General features: G+C 40.8%; 1 protein-coding gene across 5 annotated transcripts in view; it reads left to right on the top strand.

Annotated features, from left to right (window-relative positions):
* SVIL (supervillin) overlaps positions 1–14,312 on the top strand; it is a 601,346-nt gene that overhangs the window by 67,245 nt on the left and 519,789 nt on the right. For all 5 annotated transcript variants that reach the window (XM_069211285.1, XM_069211277.1, XM_069211284.1 and 2 more), the window contains exon 2: positions 8,928–8,982. The gene's annotated coding sequence lies outside the window, so the exon portion shown is untranslated. The remainder of the gene's footprint in view (positions 1–8,927; positions 8,983–14,312) is intronic.

The following is a 14,312-nucleotide window of genomic DNA, read 5'->3' as shown; positions in this document are numbered from 1 at the left end:
ACTAAGTGCCAGAATGGGAGTAGCACCCACAATGCTTTCTCCCAGGAAACCAACCTTCAGGAGCCTGTATCCCTAAATTGGACAGTCCCTGCCAGTTAAGTTTGGTCATCAGCACCAAAAGGACAATTGATGTCATTTGACATTGAAAACTGAGCTTTTAGAAGACAAAGGTGACCAGAAACGACATCTATTTTTCTTCTTGTCCTGCCAGACAATAAACTAGTGTCTTAACAAAAAATTGAAAAAATCACCACATGAAAAAATGGCTTTCTTTACGTTTATTGAAAATCTTGACTTCTCTTAAAAAAAAATATATATATTCTTTTTTTTCTCAAGATTTAAAACGCATATACAATTTTTAGCTAGCATGTTTCTCATTGTATTCTTCTTCCTTTAAGCTAAAGGATACGGTAATACAAAAACTAGTACAAATACAGCCTATTAATAAAAATAAAAAAACTTACACATTTCAGACACTCAGTTTTTTTTCTTTTACTCTAGCAGTTAGAAGCAAAACAAGATAAATAATTGTTCAACATTTGGGATTTGTTCTGGGTATATCGAAATAATCACTAGTTATACAAAATCATTACTTTTTAAATTCCATCCCTACTATATGAATTGGTCACACCCAAGATTTTTTAGTCTTTCCACATTCATGTCAGTTTCATGGTTTTTCACTTTCTTCATATTAATTTTAATAAATTGATATTTCCAAAACCTTGTCAAGTGTTTCTGTATTAACTATTGCTACACATGAAACCTTAATCTGTCATCTGTTTCAGTATTGTAAAAAAAATAAAATTAATTATATTCATTTCTACATTAGGTCCCTTTTTAGATTATAAGCCTCTGATTCCCTCAACATCTAAGTTGTTCTCTATGTATTATAGTATCTCATATTTATAGTGTAATTTGTAGGAGTAGCAAAATAGGTTCTGCCCATTTTGTAAACCCAGGTTTTTCTCTTGTGATCACCTGGTTTTAGGACCTTTACTGGGGTAGATGTCACACTCCTGTAATTTGACTAAGGATTTTTACCTCCAGTAGCTGCCTTTTAAGTTAAGGCTGCTATGGAGCAGCTACGGTAAGGGGACTTGAACTGGACTTTTATAAGTTTGCATATACATCTGGCTGTAATACTGTTAACACCGGCAGCCTGGTGATTGTGCGCACGTAGCCTGACGCAGAGGTGACCATGCCATAACAGCTGCTCACCTCAGGCAAGCCTTACATTTGTGGGCATTCCTAGATGGGTTAGTAGGGTTACTTGAAAATCTGCAATGCTTCACTGTATTATACACATAGGTGAAATCTTTCTTAAAGTGCTGATTTGTTCCAGTTTGACACTTTGGACTGTGTAGGCCTAACTGGTGTGAAACATGCACACCAAGTATTAACAAGCAGGTTCCAACAAAATTCGTAAAACATTGCCATGTCTGTGGCTCAGCTCGTAATTGGATTGCAGGCTTTTTGTCCCTCTGCTGGGCCAAGTTAATTACCTTGCTCCCCTGCAGAGGGTACAAAGGCCTCCTCCCCAAAAAGGAGAAATTGAGACTTGACTAAGTTCCTGAGAAGGAAGGAAGGAAGGAAGGAAGGAAGGGAGGGGAGGCGAGGCAAGTCTGCATCTCCTAATTAGCTGTCACAGTGCTCCTAACTTAGGGTGGCCCTTGCCTACTGAACGTAGGAGGAAGTCCATATATTTGAAGCCAACACAGGAGGGGCTGTTCTTTGAAGTTTTGGTTAGAAGATAGCTGACATTGATGTAAGCTAGAGGTGTTGTTGTGGCCCTTGGAGGAACTCTTTATTTAGAAAACGTGAACCCACCATATTCAGTGGTTTCAGAATCCTCTGCAGGAGGGTTGGGCAGGGGTGAAGGAATGATGTGGCATCCTAGGGTTGGCCAGGGATGCCTAGCAGTTAGAACTTTTCACCCACACTTGCACAAGGGAGAGACCACTTGCAAGACCCTGGATCTGAAAGGCATTGACAGAATAATCGACAATTGGAAGAAGCCCCTTGATACCCTAGGGGACTAAGGGCTTGCCTGCATCTGATCCCTAGTAGTAGATGGGTCTCTTCAGTGGTGCTTGCTATCGTATGCACTGGAGGACCAGGTGCGTGCAAAGCTATGTTCTCCACTGCCAATCAAAGTGCCTAGCACAGTAGTCGGGAGGCTTTGGGCCTGGAGTGTGAGCAGGAAGATGCTCTGCTGGCTAGAAGTGGAGGGACTGTGCAGGATGTCGCCTCCAGCAGGAGAGGTGCGCTAGGAGAGACGTTTGGCACAGGGAGGCAGTAAAACCAGCTTACCACAAAGTGCACCCATTAGCAGCCAAGGAGGCATGTTGAAAATGCTCCTGGTGGCTAGAACTCTCCACCAGGATTAACACCAGCCGAGATTCTTAAAATCAGCCCAGCGGGGCTGGAGCTATGCACCTAGAAAAAATCGGCCCATTTTTAACGTGCCTATGACAGGAAAACTGAATGTGTGGGACTCCCTTGCAATATACTATCTCCCTCCCCCCCCCCCCACCCCCAATCCATAGAAGTCCTTCTAGCATCCTGGACACTAGTTCTCAGAACTGATGCTGGTGCAAACTTGGAGGTCTGTGAACGCCCCCCCCCCCCCTCAAAGGGAATTCATGGAGGGCCTGGGAAGGGTTACTAGGACTGCAACAACACGTAGCATGGAGTGAGCAGGAAGAATGCAGGTGCACACTCTGCGTCAGTAGTGCAGGAGAGCCAGCTGGGCAGCATGGTAGAACTATTTGCTTTGCCAATGCTTCATTTTTTTTTTTTTTTTTTGCTTCTTATAGCTCCCTACCAGTCCAACAGGCCTGCTTGCTTGCTGATCGTTTCAACTGTAGTGTGCTGCATCGTTCACAATCACTGGCTCTAATTTGGTTGGCCACCTTGGAAAGATGGTATTGTCCATGGTTTATCATTGTGTTAGCACTCCAAGATAGCCATATTTAGAAGAATTATGTTGCATTAAAAAAAATGGGCACCCAGTGTGATGGCCACATAGTGAGTGTATCATTATTTTTGCTGATCATGAATGGGAAAATGCACTGGTTCTAAAAGTATCGGCTATGTTGAAACTTTAAAACAATAGTACACTATATATGATACCATTGCAAGATGGCCGTTTGTTGCCATGTTTAATTTTCCATTTGTTTTGAATTTATTATGAATGCATGTTTTTGCTGCTTTTTGTTTTTAATTTATTGTCCGTGTGCTTGAGTTTCACTGCAGGCTTGTAAATAGGTGAATGCAAGAATAAGTCGGAGGTTGGAGGAATGAATATAGTGTAAGGAGGAGTGTCCGTGCATGTTTGAGGACTTATTGAGTGCTTAAACTCCTCAATGACTGAGGGGGGTGCTTTGTTATATGCCAATGCCATTTTCAAAATGTCATTCATTTGAGCTACAAACTATTATATTGCTACAAATTAGAGAAGGTGGTGTAATATGTGACCGTTGTGTTAAGTCATCATTGGTCCGAAAATGTTTCGGACAAGTTTTTAATTCCAAAAGCCCCTACTATATACAATGGTATTACACACAGCTCTATTTCAGAGCTGAGACTGTCCATTGTAACATAGGTCTATAGCTCCTTGCCTGATCCATCAATTTTCTGAATTGTTAAACATATTTTCACATTTGTTTTAATTTGGAAGCTTATTCTATTTGGAAATTATTTCACTCAATATGTATTAAGGCTTATTGCAAATTGCTACAGATCTAAATGTGTCACAATGAATCACGGTGCAAGTAATGTCAGTCAGTGTTACAGGACACAGCACAGTCCTGCCTGACGAAATGTGTGAATACCTTAAGTCATTTACTCGCCTTTTTTCAAGCTACTCCACAACCAGACTTCTAGAACTCCGATTATGCTCGTATACATCTCACTGCAACTATGTTTCTTATCTTTCTAAGGTTAAAATGTTGATTCTCTGATTCAGTCTTGTGGATTTGTAAGGGTTCATGCAAATCTCGGCAGTACTTGCTGATGCCACATGACTAACATACTGGAATGTGTTGGAGTTCGGTGGGAATGTCCTGACCATGAAATATATTCTGTTGATTATCAGTTTTTGCCCCCCTTATTAATCCTATTTAAAATAGTGGAGTCACATTTGAAGTTACAACGAGTAATTACATTTTATCTGTGCTGCTACCGTGCAACTGAGTAAACCTTATTGGAAGTTGTGACTGTGCTGTCCCACCTGTAAGCCACAGCAAAGTGTTCAGGCACTCAAATCTCACAATACACACTTGCCATAATAAAGTTCATACCGCATGTAAACTTTAATCCACATGATATCACAAAAGTGATATGGAGCTTCTTCAGTGCGCACTTAATCAGTGCCTAGTATCGTGTGGCAGTCAGACCTGAGGATGGGAATGGCTGAGGTTAGTGCTTGTTGTTTCAAGTGCTGAGCACCGGCACTTATTTTTGAGGGCCGGATCTTAGTCTTCGGCCTCAAGCATTTGCTGCAAGCAAAAGACACGTATGGGAAAGACGGATGATTGGGGGCGGGGGGGAGAAACGAAAAAGCGTCACAAAGGGAGAAAGTAGGAAGATGCAAGAGTGCGCTGAAGGGGCAGGGAGCGGCTTTATATGGATTGAAGAGGCCCGAGATGGCTTCAGGATGACGCCACCTCCGTATTCCGTGTTCCCACATTTAATTGCAGGAGCCGCGTGTTTTAAGAGGGCACCTGCACCTTTTTATTTACAAATTAAGCACTGACTGAGGTGTGCTCATAGTCCTTGCGGGGCTTCCTGTGAGAGGCGGGTGTAGTTTACCATGCTCCCCCTTGCTCTTCTCTCCGCCCATTCTCGAGTGGCCATTTCAACACTTGCTTGTTTGTTACATTCTCAGACTTTGAGTTCAAGCGCCCTGAGGCAGACTGGGTTGAAAAAGTAGGGGGGAGGGAGGCGAGAGAGAGATCCTGCACTCACTCTCTTGATGCTTACCTCTTCTTTTAATCCATATGGACACCTCCTTGCTAGATATGAGAATTTCCATGGACGACCAGATACAATATGAAGTACCAGAAACAGCCTGAAGTACTGGCATGACCACCTACTCTGGCTGCACATAGAAACCTAGGATTCTAATGTTTAGTGTAGGGTTTCTATCTGTTTACCCATTTATGTTGAACGGAAATATCTTTCTTCATCCACCCCATACGGTCCATTCTGTAACAGCCTTTTACCAAACTGATGTGCAAGACCTGATTCACAATGATTGGTGCATGAGTAGGAGTGACTTACTGTTGAAGTACTCCTGAAATTCATAACTGAGCTACAAGTACTCCTGAAATTCGTGAGAATCCCTAGACGAAATATTTGTGAATTGGGCGCTCTTTATTTTGCCATTATGTCTAACCTACTCTAAGACATTCTTAACTGTCTGCCATTACTACAAATGGGAAAAATAACAGTAGTTTTAGGGATATTGGCTTATTGGAAAAACTTGGTGTGCCTCAGTTTGCTTATAACTGGATATCCATACTTCTAGAAGTGGACATTGCCTTTTGCTTGCTCTTCGTGATAAAACATACACATTATTTTATATATATATATATATATATATATATATATATATATATATATATATATATATATATATATATATATTATAATTTTTTTTTTTATTTTTTTTTTTTTTCTTCTCTAAAATCTGCAATTTAAATGTGTAAAATATTTTCCTGTAGTTTCTTAGGTTAGACATCACATTAAATATCTGACATAGCAAACACGCTTTGTAATTTGTAAATTTATGAAACTATTTAAGTGATTTTTTTTTTTTTTTTTTTTTTCTTAATTAGAAAAACTTAATTCAGGTGTCCTAGTTTGATTTGCTAGTATTTTTTTTAAGGGATGATTCGGGGGTGGGGGTAATTCATTCTAAATAACTGTACGTGTAAAAAGTTGGTAATTTCCTTTCATTTTGGAAGTTACAAGTTTTATGTCTGGTCTTTTGAGCTATCTATTGGTGAGAAATGCACCTCTTTGACAATGTTGGATGCAAGAAGCGCACTTTGCGGTATATAAAAAAACACAAGTACCATTCAAAAATTGCCCGCATTATGTCCATTCTAATTGTTCTTGTGCTCCTGAGATAGGATTTTAGAATGATCACCCCTCCAATTATGCCAAGCGGTAAAATGATTTGCCCACTCTGCTTGGAGTGCATATATCTGGCAAAACCCTGCCAACCACGGCGCCCCCCCCCCCCCCCCACGACTCACCAATATTAAGGTGACAAGTGCAAGCTGGAATTTGCATCCCCTAGCATGATTATTGGGTGCTAGAACGCCTCCGGGCAAGATATTGCAATACGAGCGATTGTGACCATTCACATTGAGAAAGCTGCTGCTCAAGTAGAAAATCTACTCGAGCTGCAGAAAGAAGTAGCGCCCTCTGGCACACCATATGGTGTCATACGTGCGGATTTTGCAGTGCGGATGAAGCTCCTTGAACTAAAAATTAGAGCAGGACGCCTGAATTCTACCTGCTTGCGGAACTTCATGGAATCTTGCAGAGTTTATGTAATTCAGCGGAGGGAAATTCTGCGAGTTCTACCCAGTCTTCAATAATTGAATTATCTGACAAGCTCACCATTACCATGATTTGATCAAGAAAGCTGACTTATTTTCGAGAACCTGCATTCTGTATTAAAATGAAATTCCATAATTTGCATTAGCAGTGAGTAATGCATCATTGCTTGTATGCAGAGTATCTGAGGGAAGGGGATTTTGCTTGGAGCCCAGCAAGAGTGATCAACTGCCTTTACCACCCAGATATTCAATTTATTTCCCAGTCAAGTTAGGGTCATGTTTCATCATTAAATTGATTTTTTTGAAACTTTCCAGGATGAGGCAAACTGGTTGGGGGAGGAAAACAAGCAGGTGAGGTACTGACCGCCATGCCATTTTATCTATAGGAAAATTGAAAAGCGATACACAAATGGTTGTACTGAATTACACAAAATTTGGCAGAGAGCTAGATATTGGTCCAGAAAGTATTTTGTTATTTAGGGTAAATCTGTACCGTAATTTTGGAGAAATTTAAGCTCACTATGTCTTTTTCACCCTGCAATGGCTCTACGAGTTCAACCACACATTGTGATTGGCTAGCTGCTACCTGAATGAAACTTTGTGGCACCATCTAAAATAAAAGCTCCAAGGGGGTAGGGGTTACGTGGGCCTTGTTTGGGAGGGGGCGCGATCTCAGATGTGTGTGTGTGTGTGTGTGCGTGTGTGTGTATGTATGTATGTTCTTTTTTTTTTTTTTTTTTTTTTTTTTTTTTTTAAAAAGGCTGTTTTTTTATTTTGGATGGTTGGTGTGTCTACGGATCCACCAGCGCTCTGCACAACACTTATGGAAAATCTGTGGGTCTGCAACACACTTAAAATAGAGGACTAAAATGGGGTTTATTTTAGGGCACAAGCTATAATCCTTTTTAAACTGTTTTTATTCGCTGAGAACAAATCTATAGTTTCACTTGACCTTACCAATACATAACTTGGTAAAGGCAGGTGTTGTATTATCATATAACCAACTAGAGTCCAGGCTTCTGGGAGGGAAGGGGGCGTGGTGATTGCTGTGTGAAAGTCTTGTATAGCACGTGATACCCCCCCCCCCCCCCCCCCCCCCGGTGAGGGTGCAAAGCACTTTGATATATTCATAGGTTCCTCTGCTCCCATTATAAGCGTATTATAGGGAGGGAGTAAGAGGTGGTAAAACGTGTGTGAACGATGCTTGTTTGAAGTGAATGAGGCTTAAAGACTTTTTCCACACACATTGTGGTATGCATCACTGTACATAAACATGAAGGGAGACTAGGTAAAGTCACTTACTGTACCTATCAATTTTCATACATTATGGTCTGCATCTTGTGTTTACAATACGAGAACAGCCTTGTCTTTAATGCCTTTCGGATTTGATGGTGATTGTAGAATCCCTGGGAACTTAAATTGTTCTCCACTGTACTGAAGGAATACTTCTAGAGATGATGAAAGAGTGAGGTTGAGGAATGTAATAGAGGGTTGGTAGGAGGAGAGTAAACTCTTCAGAGCTTAGAGCAGTGGTGCAGAGTTAATGTTTCTTTTAGAGACGCTGTCACCTGATGCTGAAGAATCCTTTGGGTCATAGTACCAGTACTGTAGCCAAGAGCTGTTTCCATGGTTGTAGGACTTATTTGTCCCTTACAAGGTTATGTACAATTAGCTTGGATTACATTCTTTTAATTGATATTAAGCCCCTAAACATAAGAAGGTGAAGTCTAACCCGAAAGCCAAAAATTATTTTCATTCTCTCCCAGGAACTTTAAAACACTATAAATATATTACTGTTTTTCCTTTTTAAAGGTGGGGTTAATCACCCATTTCTTATCCCTAAAATTTCCTTAGTATCCCTAAACACAATTTCTCTGAACACTTACAGTCCCTTTACACTACTATCATAGAAACTCCTAAGTATACCTCAACTCTTGCCATACCCAAAAGTCTGAAACGACCCCAAATACTTCCCATCCCTGTAGCAAATCCTACCACCCGCCAAACCTAAACCGTCAAGTAAATATATAGAACCATATACCTGTATATTACATTTCATATTTATAAAGTTTTTTTTTTTTTTTTTTTTTTTTTTTTTTTTTTTTTTTTTATATGGACTTAATATACCATCACAATTAGGCCTGAAGTAATCCAAACGAATTGTAAATCATCCTAAGTAATTATGTGGCGAAATGGTGAATCTGACCAAGAGGGCACACGTGTTTCCACTGGCTGCTGCAAACATGGGTCCATTCATGTTTTCGTGACAGAATTTCAAATGAAATGAACACACAATGCAAAGCCCATTGTTTGAAATCATTTTAATTTTCATGTTCATGCTTTCTATGGTTTCAGAAGACGATTTTGTGATGGTGGGCGCAACGGCAGAGGAAGCCGACCTTCAAGGAAGGTAAGAAATTCCTCTTGTGTGAAAGAAGTCTCAGTTATGACGGAGTCCCTACCAGGGCAACAGTTTGGTAAATCTCAGTTATCTGTATTGACTTGTGTTTTTAGAACCTGACCAGGTCTATGAAACCCTCTTGAGAATCTGTCCTGCGCAGCCGGTTCATGTGTTTGTGTGTATATAGACGTGTGTGTGTGTGTGTGTGTATATGTATATATATATATAATCTGTGTGTGTGTATATATATAATAATGGTGTCTTTCAGTAAATCTGCTATGCTTTGACTTGTTTGGTTTCATCACAAACTGATTTACTCAACATATGGGAAACTAAATGATATGCTTGGAATTAAAAAAACAAACAAAAAAAAAAAAAATCAATCCAGTCAGTCATCACAAATATGTGGATATTTTTTTATGCATATCTACCGGTCTGATTTTGGGTGTAAGGCCTGTCCCCAGAATCTCAATCCACACACTGCACAGAAGTTGGATAGATGCCAGGAACCTCCTTTTTACGTTTTGGCTCTCAAAACATGGGCCTGGGGACTAGCGAGAGTGAAGAATCCATGCTTATTCTTGAAAGGTATTGTAGGGATAGCAACTCTCGTATGAGTAAGGCTCACAAATAAAATGTCCATGTAGGTTAATAAGGTATAAGACGTTATTCAATTTAGTAGGTGTACAGACTGCAAACTGTCACTTGAGTCAACCCGCCCAACCAACATCTAATATTCACATGTAGAGCCACCTGCGAGCTGCAGGCTTAAGGTGGGAGTCTCCTGTCCTGTACAACAGTCTTTCAAATCAGCCAGATGTTGAAAGGAAGGGCAGGTGGGCTATGGGCTGCAGCACAAGGAGCTTTCAAGCTCACATTAGGGCAGTCAATCAAGAGTGTTAGAAAACGATTAACATTTTAAAAAATATGTATATAGTCAGAAGACCCTGGTGATACTGTTATTCTTATGGTCATTTATTGTGTATATTCTAAATGGTCATTCATTGGTTTTGTTTCTTGTGCACATTACGGTATTGTTCTTGAACTGCAGAATAGATACAATGCCTTGAATCAATTTCCCAGTACACAACAAACGTAGAAAGAATGAGGTTCGGTTTGAACTAAGTGGGCAATGTGTGGTACTGCTTATGTGAGATGCACGTGTCTTGTGGACTTGCCTTTCTTGAGGGATGGGTCAGTTGTATCTGCCAGCTCTTAAGTTGTGTTTATCCCCAAAATTGGAAAAAAAACTCAAATTTTCTAAATTGCTGTTCTCTTCTGTCTCTCAGTAAATATTAAAATGTGCAGTTGCTGTGAGTGGCAGTTCTTAAAAGTAACTCTTCTCCACCTGGTAGGTGCTTCTCTAGGCTGCGACCTATCCAGACAAATCTAATCCAGAGCAACTGAGAAAACAAATTGCCCCTTTGTAAGCGCTGCCCGTGAATCTCTCCTCATTCACATGTTTGGTTACTGCAGCTGTGCTTTCCACGACCTCCGGGTGCTGCCGAGAATTTTGATTTCCCCAAAGGCCCAAGGACTAGACTAGGGAAACCGTGTGCCATCTCTTCTGAGCTTCGCTGGCCAGGGGCTTTACTCACAATTCACGCAAAGTCGAGCTTTGTTCTGGTGGGATTGCCACCTTGAAGATGTTTGCTGCACTTATTAAATCAGGAGTGCTCGTTTATGGGCTAGCCCAGACCTCTGTGGGTGTATTTCTTGCCCCTTTGGTTAATTGGACTGTGAAGGGTGCCCTAGTCGGGCTCTGTGAAAGAGCACAAACTGGAAAATAACAATATATGCCCTCCTAAAATGGGGGTGAGTGTCTATTTTAGAAAAATCCGTATGGAATTTTAATGTATTTAGTTTATTGTTTATTATTGTTTATTATTGTTTATTATTGTTTATTATTATTATAATTTTTTTACATCCCCTAAATGTTTTTGTAGGACATCGATTGTCTAAGGAATGGCCCTTAGACAAAAAATGACATGCTCTCTTAGCTGAGTTAAGCTGAGATGGTCTGGAAGAAAACTTTAATTTAAAAGGCTTTTGTTCAGGGAGGTTTGTCAACTTTGCAGTATAACGGACCCACTTAACACATCTGCCTCAAACTTTAGGCACAGTGTCCAGTGTAGTCACTTTGCTCTTTCCAAATTTGGTACAGAATGGAAAAGGTGCTTTCTAACTATAGCAAACTATCCCTGGCCTTTTGCTGATGTCCAGTACACTGCTTGTAAAGACGATCTAAATGTTCCTGCTGTACATATTGAACATCGGCGGCTTCCAGATTTCACATGGATTCGTGTGTTTTTTTTTCTTTTGTTTTTTATATTGTTGACACTCATAGTGTCTAAGGCCAGTGTGGGTTGTCCCGCATTCTATAGTGTGGATAACATTCAAGGAAGGGTGTTTTTTTTTCTCTCACCTACAGAGTTTTTAGCAGTCTGTTGTTGAAAGACCTATTGTGTACCCAGCTCATACAATGGATTTAGGATTAACCCATTGCTTATCATTGCTCATTTTTCTCGTCTGTCTTATTGCTTGCTTCATATTTTATAGATTTCTTATGATTGGCCGTCCTGTAGACCTCAGCATAGCAACGTGCTTTTTTTTTTTTAAGCACTTTACTTTGTCAGTGTGGTTTCATTTGGGAATTAAAATTGTAGGGGTTTTTGCTGAGTTTGTATTCCTGACAAAAACCTGGTCTGTAAAATACTGCTCTGAAGTTAAGTATTTTTTCAATTCTAAGGTTGACCTTCTTTGACCGAGTAGGTTTCGTTGAAATTGGTTATTTTCAATACTTTTAATTGCATGGTGTATCGTTTACTTTTTTTATTATTTTTTTAATAGATCGCTGGGGGGGCGTCTCTAAACTTTGAAACTATGGAGTTTTTAAAAAAATGGTATCCTCTTAAATAGATTTGGTATAAGAATGTCCTTGTATAGTGTTTGTGTGGTGTGTGTGTGTTTTTTTTTTTGGGGGGGCGCGCGGGGGGGGTTGGAATTCAGAGGTTATATTTGTCAAAAATTGACAAACTTTCCCACTATGCAACTGTAAATGGTTTTATTCGCAAACTTGAAAATGTGGCCAGTTTGTAACTATATATTTGATTCCTTAACTGTATATTGTGATGAATTTACACCCCACCACCTTTCTAATATCCGGCCAATAAAAATTCCACCTCCTATGTAAAGCCTGGTGTTACCCTGTCAACCACCTCCGCCTTGGATGAAGTCTGTGCTTCATACAAAACGCTCACATTCAGAAATGTAAATGGACTTAATGTGGTTAAAACTGACACGATTGTGGCAGCTTTTTGTTTAATCAGTGGGGCTTTCCCCACCCTGCTAGGCCATTAAAACAACCAGTGGGCAGTCCAGCCCTAGTTGCCCTCTAACTACTCAGCCAGCATTCACCATCTACATAGTGAATCTACTCCTAGCACTGACAGAAGCCAGAAACAGGCAAACTGGACTAACTGAAAGAGGAAAAAGCAAAATCAAATGAAATCGGCAGAAATTATTGGAGTAGGAGAGTGCAAAAGGGTAAATAGCAACTAAGAAAAGTATTAAATGTCGTGAAATGGAGAAATTGTATTTAAAAAAAAAAAAAAAAAAAGGAGAGGCACACAAACTGTAAAAATTCCAAATCTGCATTAGGATCTGGGAAAATTTAAAATGCATCGGAGCAGTATTCAGGACTCGCAGAACAAAGTGTAAAACTACTGGCAGCAGGTTACCTACCGCCTGGTGCACCCACAACAAAGGCACAAAACTGTGCTGTTTCAGTGTCAACCCAACTGAATGTGTGATCAAGGAAGACAAAAGGCTGAGCCTCACCTAAGAGCCCTTCCACCTTGCGCAGCAGAATCTCCATTTCAATGTCTCACCCCTGCGATCTACCAAAAGGCAGTGCTTAAGGAAGTCTAATCAGTAGTCCATTGCTAACAAAGCCTTCATTGAAATTCTGAAGGGAGCCCAGTCATTGCGAGGCACACCTTTTAGTGTCTGGATCTCCACTTTCCATCCACAAGTGCAGGCAATACACTTCTATTTGGGAATGCTGTACTTGCCCTCCATCTTGTACCATGCCGAACCACACACATCCGTATTGATTGGACTTTGCTTCTGTAATTAATTGTGAGCTGAACTTCAGCATGAGCATCACCGGACATCCACTCCAGTATTTTCAATGTTATCTTCGCATTTATTACCCATATATATTCTTACAATGCTATGATATGGAGCTTACTCCTTTTGAGTATAGCCTAAAACCCTTGATATTGCATTGTATATGCAATCAGCCATTGCTTTTTGCTTCCAACACTTTAACTAATCGATTGACCTGCCTGGAGCGGTGGTCTGTCAGTGGGCGGGCTGTGCCTGATTCTAGCCCCGCTCAAAATGCCTAATATTGCACTATTTTCACATGTGGGAGTTCCTTTCTACAGTATGCCTCTCTAAATTGCATACTATCTCAACAAATAACCCCTATAATATGAAATGGGAAGTGGGGGGGGGGGGGGGGGGCGGAACAAGTTACCTAAAACGTCTGACTGTTTCTCTTCTGTGTATCTTTCAAGTGTCATTCTCCTTCCCTTTCACCTTCACACCTCCTGTCACTGAGCACAACCTATTCTGTCACGTGCATGTTGGCCTTAATCCCCATTACTGTATTTCTAAAAACTGTCTCAAGCTGAATATCACAGGGTAAAATCCCGGCTGCTGCACGTGGCCTCTGGTCCTATCCAGATTAATAATTGGTACTGTTGAGTTGGTAACTCTTTGTACGAACTAATGCGCGTTACGTGTGGTATTAACAACATTGATTATTCTTAATTGCCGGTGTAACCTGAAGCAATGTAAGTTCAGTGCCCGGCAAAGGGGAGAGGGGGGGAGAGACTCTTTACATGTTTGATTCTTTGACGTGGATGCTGCTGTTCTGAAGGCTGCATTCGATTATTCCATTACTAGACCAATGCATTTTATGAGCCCTCTCGCAGTTCAAAACGTAAACGTTCTCGCGTAATTTGTTAACAAAGCACGATGTTGTAATGAAGATTGAAAGCATACTTCCTGGTCGAGGCAGCTCAGTAAATTTTAGTTCCCAAGCTTCCTGAGGACCGTGGTAGCCTCGTGGCCTCCACACTGTGCTCGGGTGTTTTTCGCCCGCTAACGCGGAGCAGCGCCCGGGGGCACGGGAGGGAGCCGTGACCAGAGTGAAGGAGGGGGTAGGCTGCGACGGCCGAACAGCTGATCCGACGCTACTGCGTTTCGCGGGCTATTTATGGTACATTAGCTGGTATCAAAGCTCCGCTCTTCAGCCCATAAAAGGTTGG

This window comes from Pleurodeles waltl, chromosome 10 (genome assembly GCF_031143425.1).
Source record: "Pleurodeles waltl isolate 20211129_DDA chromosome 10, aPleWal1.hap1.20221129, whole genome shotgun sequence".
Classification (NCBI taxonomy): Eukaryota; Metazoa; Chordata; class Amphibia; order Caudata; family Salamandridae; genus Pleurodeles; species Pleurodeles waltl.
This window is presented reverse-complemented; position numbering and strand designations above follow the sequence as displayed.